Below are 8,936 nucleotides of genomic sequence, written 5' to 3'. Positions count from 1 at the left end.
TTCTCGCTCCTCCTCCTCCTCTTTGACAATCACATTGAGTTCCAGTGTTTTACTGCAGTCCTCCAGCTTCACTGATGCCATCTCTGGAACCTGTTGTGAGCTTGTCTGGGCTGCAACACTGCAGCCAGAACCCAGTTCAGACATGGTATGAACACTGCAGCCAGAACCCAGTTCAGACATGGTATGAACACTGCAGCCAGAACCCAGTTCAGACATGGTATGAACACGGCAGCCAGAACCCAGAAAAGAAAAGCCATATCTCAGACTGACCAATAAAAAATAAAGATTAAGATGGGTAAAAGAACACAGACAATGGACAGAGGAAGATTGGAAAAAAGGTGTTATGGACAGACAAATCTAAGTTTGAGATATTCAGATCACAAAGGAGATCATTCGTGAGACTCAGAAAAATGAAAAGATGCTGGAAGAGTTCTTGACGCCATCTGTCAAGCATGGTGGAGGGAATGTGATGGTCTGGGGGTGCTTGGTGGTGGTAAAGTGGGAGATTTGTACAGGGGTAAAAGGGATCTAAGAAGGAAGGTTATCACTCAATTGTTCCCACGCCATGCCATACCCTGTGGACGGCGCTAATTGGAGCCAAAGCACAGCTCCAAACTATGCAATAACTATTTAGGGAAGAAGCAGTCAGCTGGTATTCTGTTTATAATGGAGTGGCCAGCATCACTGGATCTCAACCCTATTGAGCTGTTGGGGGAGCAGTTTGACCGTATGGTACATAAGAAATGCCCATCAAGCCAATCCAACTTGTGGGAGGTGCTTCAGGAAGCATGGAAATCTCTTCAGATTGACCAAATGACAAAGCCTGCAAACGCTGTAATTGCTGCAAATTGAGGATTCTTTGATGAAAGCAAAGTTTGAAGGACATAATTATTATTTAAATTAAAAACCATTATGTATAACCTTGTAAATGTCTAGACTATATTTCCTATTAATTTTTACAACTAATTTCATGTATGTTTTCATGGAAAACAAGGATATTTCTAAGTGACTCTATTTTTGAACGGTAGTATATATATATACACATACTGACTCGGTATCCTCTTTCATTATATTTGTCACGGTGTGATGAGTCCGTTTTCTTACTTGTGCAACAAGCGCTACAGTAGAACAATAAGGGGTATTTAACTAATCAGCACTTTTCTTTTTTTTTTACACAGTACCATACTCTTACTCAGATATACATTCATTTTGAGTCCTCACCTATGTAATGGCTTGTATCGATAACGACCCTGAGTAAAAAATAAATAATAATAAACATGACAGACGGAAACCACAACAAACCGCTGCAAGCCGGACAAAACTGACACTATTCAACAGCTGCAATCTACCACATTACCGATTGACAATAAACGTTTACTGTACTGTTCAACTCTTGTCTGTCGTTTATATGATCATGAAAGCATTTTCGGATTACCTGAAATCGCTGGTCTTTTTATTGGTAAACTGGGAGGAGGGTTGAATCAGTCGGTGTGATGGCCGACCCTGCGCTTACATGACGCCCGTGAACATGACGCTCTTTCCCATCCTGCGCGCAGGCGGAAGTTTACTGTACTGGCCTTCATCCGATTCTCCATGCTCAGAGTCTAATCAAACAATAAAAGACCAGTGATATTGTGGTAATCTGTCATGTTTTGATTATAGTAATTTAAACTATAACCAGACGCTGAAACTTACAGTTAACGTTTATTGTCGGTCGGCGATGTGGAAGATGCTGAACAGTGAGGTGGTAGACAGCCACGGTCCGTTGGCCGTCTCGGTTGTTGTTCTGGCCAGGAACGTTACTCGATAAAAATCCATTACAGTCCAGGGGAGGAACCTCATATGAATGAATTATGTCGGAGTGAAAACACTGTACGTAGAAAGACTACATTCTTTCGCGCGGTCGTACATTACGTCACCATTTAGCCTATACAAACATGGTGATTGGTGAAATGGCCTTTAGCTAATTATTTATCTGCAGCGCTTTCCTGGCATGAAAGTCGGTTCCTCCCATTGTGATTTATATATATTTTATTGTTTTATATTTTATTTTAATTACATGAACATATCTATTTTCCTTTCTTATTAAAGCATCGGCCTCTAGCATACCATGACTGAACCGAGTCCGGCCCAGAAAAGCTCACAACCAGGTCAAGAGATGGCGTCAGTGAAGCTGGAGGACTGCAGTCAAACACTGGAGCTCAATGTGATTGTCAAAAAAGAGGAAGAGGAGGATGAGAGAAGAACCGAGGAAGAGAACGGGGGAGTAGAACAGAGAGGGAATACGGTAACGTTGACTCGGGTGAGTCTAAGATGCCTACACCTGCCACTGGATGTAGACCCGACATTGGGTGAATGCGTCTTCTGTACAGGGGGAGTTTTGTTAAGAGCCCATTCGCTCAATCTGAATATTAACACGAGTCGCTTGCGGTACGGTTTTGGAAGGATAAGGACCTTTTATAATTTTCAACAAAAAAACAAAAGGTTAAATTGATACACACCTTGATAGGGTTATTGTTCCCATACGGCCATATCTTCAAGTTACAGTGCTTGTTTATGGAAAACAGATGGAATACAAGAGGCGACCACTCTGCTGTCTATAGCCAATTAGCTGTCTATAGCCAATTAGCTGTCTATAGCCAATTAGCTGTCTATAGCCAATTAGCTGTCTATAGCATGCTGCCACGAACACCTGTGTGTAAGTGTAACTCGGGAAGTGTAGTGGAAGTGTAGTTTGGTCGGGATGGAGACTCCATAGCTGTATGGATCTGTAACTGCTACAGTGTAGTTTAGTAGGATGGAGGCTGTATGGATCTGTAACTACTACAGTGTAGTTTAGTAGGATGGAGGCTGTATGGATCTGTAACTGCTACAGTGTAGTTTAGTAGATGGAGGCTGTATGGATCTGTAACTACAACAGTGTAGTTTAGTAGGATGAAGGCTGTATGGATCTGTAACTACTACAGTGTAGTTTAGTAGGATGGAGGCTGTATGGATCTGTAACTACTACAGTGTAGTTTAGTAGGATGGAGGCTGTATGGATCTGTAACTACTACAGTGTAGTTTAGTAGGATGGAGGCTGTATGGATCTGTAACTACTACAGTGTAGTTTAGTAGGATGGAGGCTGTATGGATCTGTAACTGCTACAGTGTATGCTTAGTAGGATGGAGGCTATATGGATCTGTAACTACTACAGTGTAGTTTAGTAGGATGGAGGCTGTATGGATCTGTAACTACTACAGTGTAGTTTAGTAGGATGAAGGCTGTATGGATCTGCAACTGCTACAGTGTAGTTTAGTAGGATGGAGGCTGTATGGATCTGTAACTACTACAGTATAGTTTAGTAGGATGGAGGCTCCATAGCTGTATGGATCTGTAACTACTACAGTGTAGTTTAGTAGGATGGAGGCTGTATGGATCTGTAACTACTACAGTGTAGCTTTAATAGGGGATGGAGGCTGAATGGATCTGTAACTACTACAGTGTAGTTTAGTAGGGGATGGAGGCTGTATGGATCTGTAACTACTACAGTGTAGTTTAGTAGGATGGAGGCTATATGGATCTGTAACTACTACAGTGTAGTTTAGTAGGGGATGGAGGCTGTATGGATCTGTAACTGCTACAGTATAGTTTAATAGGATGGCTGAATGTATCTGTAACTACTACAGTAGAGTTTAGTAGGAGGGAGGCTGTATGGATCTGTAACTACTACAGTGTAGTTTAGTAGGATGGAGGCTGTATGGATCTGTAACTGCTACAGTGTAGTTTAGTAGGATGGAGGCTGTATGGATCTGTAACTACTACAGTGTAGTTTAGTAGGATGGAGGCTGTATGGATCTGTTACTACTACAGTGTAGTTTAGTAGGATGGAGGCTGTATGGATCTGTAACTACTACAGTGTAGTTTAGTAGGATGGAGGCTGTATGGATCTGTAACTACTACAGTGTAGTTTAGTAGGATGGAGGCTGTATGGATCTGTAACTACTACAGTGTAGTTTAGTAGGATGAAGGCTGTATGGATCTGTAACTACTACAGTATTTGAAGGATTCTTTCTCACCGATGAAAGATAAGGGCCATTTTGTTTTGAAAGCCTTATCTCAAGCAATGATTATTGATGTTTCTCAACATTAAAACATGAGGGCTGAAAACTGTAGGGAGAAGGCAGAATGCTGCCTAGAGTTACAGAGAGCTAGGTTGCATCCTAATATGAGTTTTAGGTTGCTAGGTTACATCCTAATAGGAGTTTTAGGTTGCATCCTAATAGGAGTTTTAGGTTGCTAGGTTACATCCTAATAGGAGTTTTAGGTTGCTAGGTTACATCCTAATAGGAGTTTTTAGGTTGCTAGGTTACATCCTAATAGGAGTTTTAGGTTGTATCCTAAAAGGAGTTTTAGGTTGCTAGGTTACATCCTAATAGGAGTTTTAGGTTGCTAGGTTACATCCTAATAGGAGTTTTTAGGTTGCTAGGTTACATCCTAATAGCAGTTTAGGTTGCATCCTAATAGGAGTTTTAGGTTGCTAGGTTACATCCTAATAGGAGTTTTTAGAGAGCTAGTTTAAATCCTAATAGGAGTTTTTAGAAAGAGAGGTTACATCCTAATCTAGTTTAAAAAATATATAACAAATCATTTAAAACATTCAAATCCTTCAGCGTTTGGTTGAGCCTGCCTGGAGGGCCAAATAGCCAGGGGGGCGGGGTGACACTTTTGGGACTATCCCATTTGGTTCAATTGCTCCAGGCAAGCTCAATCAAGCACAGATGAAGCATTTGAATGGTTTCAAATACTATTTGAACCCAGGTCTGCTATAGTTCAGAGTAGTAGTAGTAGCATAGTAGTAGCATAGTAGCATAGTAGTAGTAGCATATAGTGCACTATATAGGGAATAGTGTGTCATTCCGGACACAGGCCAATATGTGTGATGTTGATGTTGTTCCAGTAGATATGGAAGAAGAGGAGGACCAGGAAGGAGGAGGTGTGGCCAACCCAGGTAATAAGTACACTAGCCAGGGAATAGACTAGATGTATTATCCCAAGACCTTATTATGTGAATATTGATTGATTTTAAATTGATTAGGTAATTAAAAGTAGTTGTCTGCTCCAGCTGAAGACAAGACAACACAACATGACCTGACACAACATGACATAACACGACACGACACATGACATAACACGACATAACACAACATAACACGACATGACATGACACAACATGACCTGACACAACATGACCTGACACAACATGACATGACACAACATGACATGACACAACATGACCTGACACAACATGACCTGACACAACATGACATGACACAACATGACACAACATGACACAACATGACATGACACAACATGACACAACATGACACAACATAACACGACATGACATGACACAACATGACACAACATGACACAACATGACACAACATGACACAACATAACACAACATAACACGACACGACATGACACAACATGACACAACATAACACGACACAACATGACATGACACAACATGACACGACATGACACGACATGACATGACACAACATGACACAACATGACACAACATAACACAACATGACATGACACAACATGACACGACACAACATGACATGACACAACACAACATAACATAACACAACATGACACAACATAACACGACACGACATGACACAACATGACACAACATGACACGACATGACATGACACGACATGACATGACATGACACGACATGACATGACACAACATGACATGACACAACATGACATGACACAACATAACATGACACAACACAACATAACATAACACAACATGACACAACATGACATGACACAACATGACATGACACAACATGACACAACACAACATGACACAACATGACACAACACAACATGACACAACATGACACAACACAACATAACATAACACAACATGACACAACATAACACGACATGACACGACACAACATGACACAACATGACATGACATAACACGACATGACATGACACAACATGACATGACATGACACAACATGACATGACACAACATGACACAACATAACACGACATGACATGACACAACATGACACAACATGACACGACATGACACAACATGACACGACATGACACGACATGACATGACACAACATGACACAACATAACACGACATGACATGACACAACATGACATGACACGACATGACACAACATGACATGACACGACATGACATGACACAACATAACACGACATGACACGACATGACACAACATGACATGACATAACACGACATGACACAACATGACATGACACAACATAACATGACATAACACGACATGACATGACATAACACGACATGACATGACACAACATAACATAACACAACATAACACGACACGACATGACACAACATGACACAACATGACACGACATGACACGACATGACATGACACGACACGACATGACATGACACGACATGACATGACACAACATGACATGACACGACATGACACAACATAACATAACACAACATGACACAACATAACACGACACGACATGACACAACATGACACAACATGACACGACATGACATGACACGACATGACATGACATGACACGACATGACACAACATGACATGACACAACATGACATGACACAACATAACATGACACAACACAACATAACATAACACAACATGACACAACATGACATGACACAACATGACATGACACAACATGACACAACATGACACAACACAACATAACATAACACAACATGACACAACATAACACGACACGACATGACACAACATGACACAACATGACATGACACAACATGACACAACATGACACAACATGACCTGACACGACATGACACAACATGACATGACACAACATGACACGACATAACACGACATGACATGACACAACACGACACGACATGACACAACATGACACGACATGACATGACACAACATGACACGACATGACACAACATAACACGACATGACACAACATGACACGACATGACACAACATGACACGACATGACACAACATAACACGACATGACACAACATAACACGACATGACCACGACACAACATGACATGACATGACACAACATGACACAACATGACACAACATGACATGACACAACATGACACAACATGACATGACACAACATGACACAACATGACACAACATGACCTGACACGACATGACACAACATGACATGACACAACATGACACGACATAACACGACGTGACATGACACAACACGACACGACATGACACAACATGACACGACATGACATGACACAACATGACACGACATGACACAACATGACACGACATGACACAACATGACACGACATGACACAACATAACATGACATGACACAACATAACACGACATGACACAACATAAGACATGACACAACATAACACTTACATGACACAACATAACACGACATGACACGACACAACACGACATGACACAACATGACACGACATGACACAACATGACACAACATGACACAACATGACATGACACAACATAACACGACACGATGACACAACATGACACAACATGACCTGACACGACATGACATGACACAACATGACCTGGACACAACATGACACAACATGACATGACACAACATGACATGACACAATACACACAACATGACATGACACGATTACCTATTACCTATTACGACACAACATGACACAACATAACACAACATGACATGACACAACATGACAACATGACATGACACAACATGACACAACATGACACAACATGACCTGACACGACATGACAACATGACATGACACAACATGACATGACACAACATGACACAACATGACATGACACAACATGACAAACATGACATGACACAACATGACACAACATGACCTGACACGACATGACATGACACAACATGACCTGACACAACATGACATGACACAACATGACACAACATAACACAACATAACACGACATGACACAACATGACACGACATGACATGACACAACATGACACAACATGACCTGACACGACACATGACATGACACAACATGACCTGACACAACATGACACAACATGACATGACACAACATGACACGACATGACACAACATAACACGACATGACACAACATGACACGACATGACACAACATGACACGACATGACACAAAATCATGACACGACATGACACAACATAACACAACATAACACGACATGACACAACATAACACGACATGACACAACATGACATTAAGCATGACCTGACACGACATGACATGACACAACATGACCTGACACAACATGACACAACATGACATGACACAACATGACACAACATGACACAACATGACCTGACACAACATGACAAACATGACATAACACAACATGACATGACACAACATGACACAACATGACATGACACAACACAACATAACATAACACAACATGACACAACATAACACAACATGACCTGACACAGACACAACATGACATGACACAACATGACATGACACAACATGACACAACATAACACAACATGACATGACACAACATGACACAACATGACATGACACAACATATTTCCACTGTGGTCCTGTGAGATGGGCCTGATTTACACATTATTCCTCAATGCAATTTAAAACAACATTATCATCAATTACAAAAATATATATACAACAACTTAGAACAATTAACAGCACATAGGTGCTCATTAAAGTCACCTCTGAAAGAATAGCTTACCCCTAATCACACCGCTACTGTTACTTTACAGATATTTCCATAAGTGACACTTTACATGTCAGTTTCACAGAACTGCAGCAGAGTACCAGAATGTGTCCCCTCCCCAAGGAGCTCTTCATTCTACAGGGAACTAAGTTAGAGCTCTCTCTGGTGGAGTACTGATGGGAGGCA

Source organism: Oncorhynchus keta, unplaced genomic scaffold (genome assembly GCF_023373465.1).
Source record: "Oncorhynchus keta strain PuntledgeMale-10-30-2019 unplaced genomic scaffold, Oket_V2 Un_contig_17556_pilon_pilon, whole genome shotgun sequence".
Taxonomy (NCBI): domain Eukaryota; kingdom Metazoa; phylum Chordata; class Actinopteri; order Salmoniformes; family Salmonidae; genus Oncorhynchus; species Oncorhynchus keta.
The sequence above is the reverse complement of the archived record's forward strand: the minus strand, read 5'-3'. Positions refer to the sequence as shown.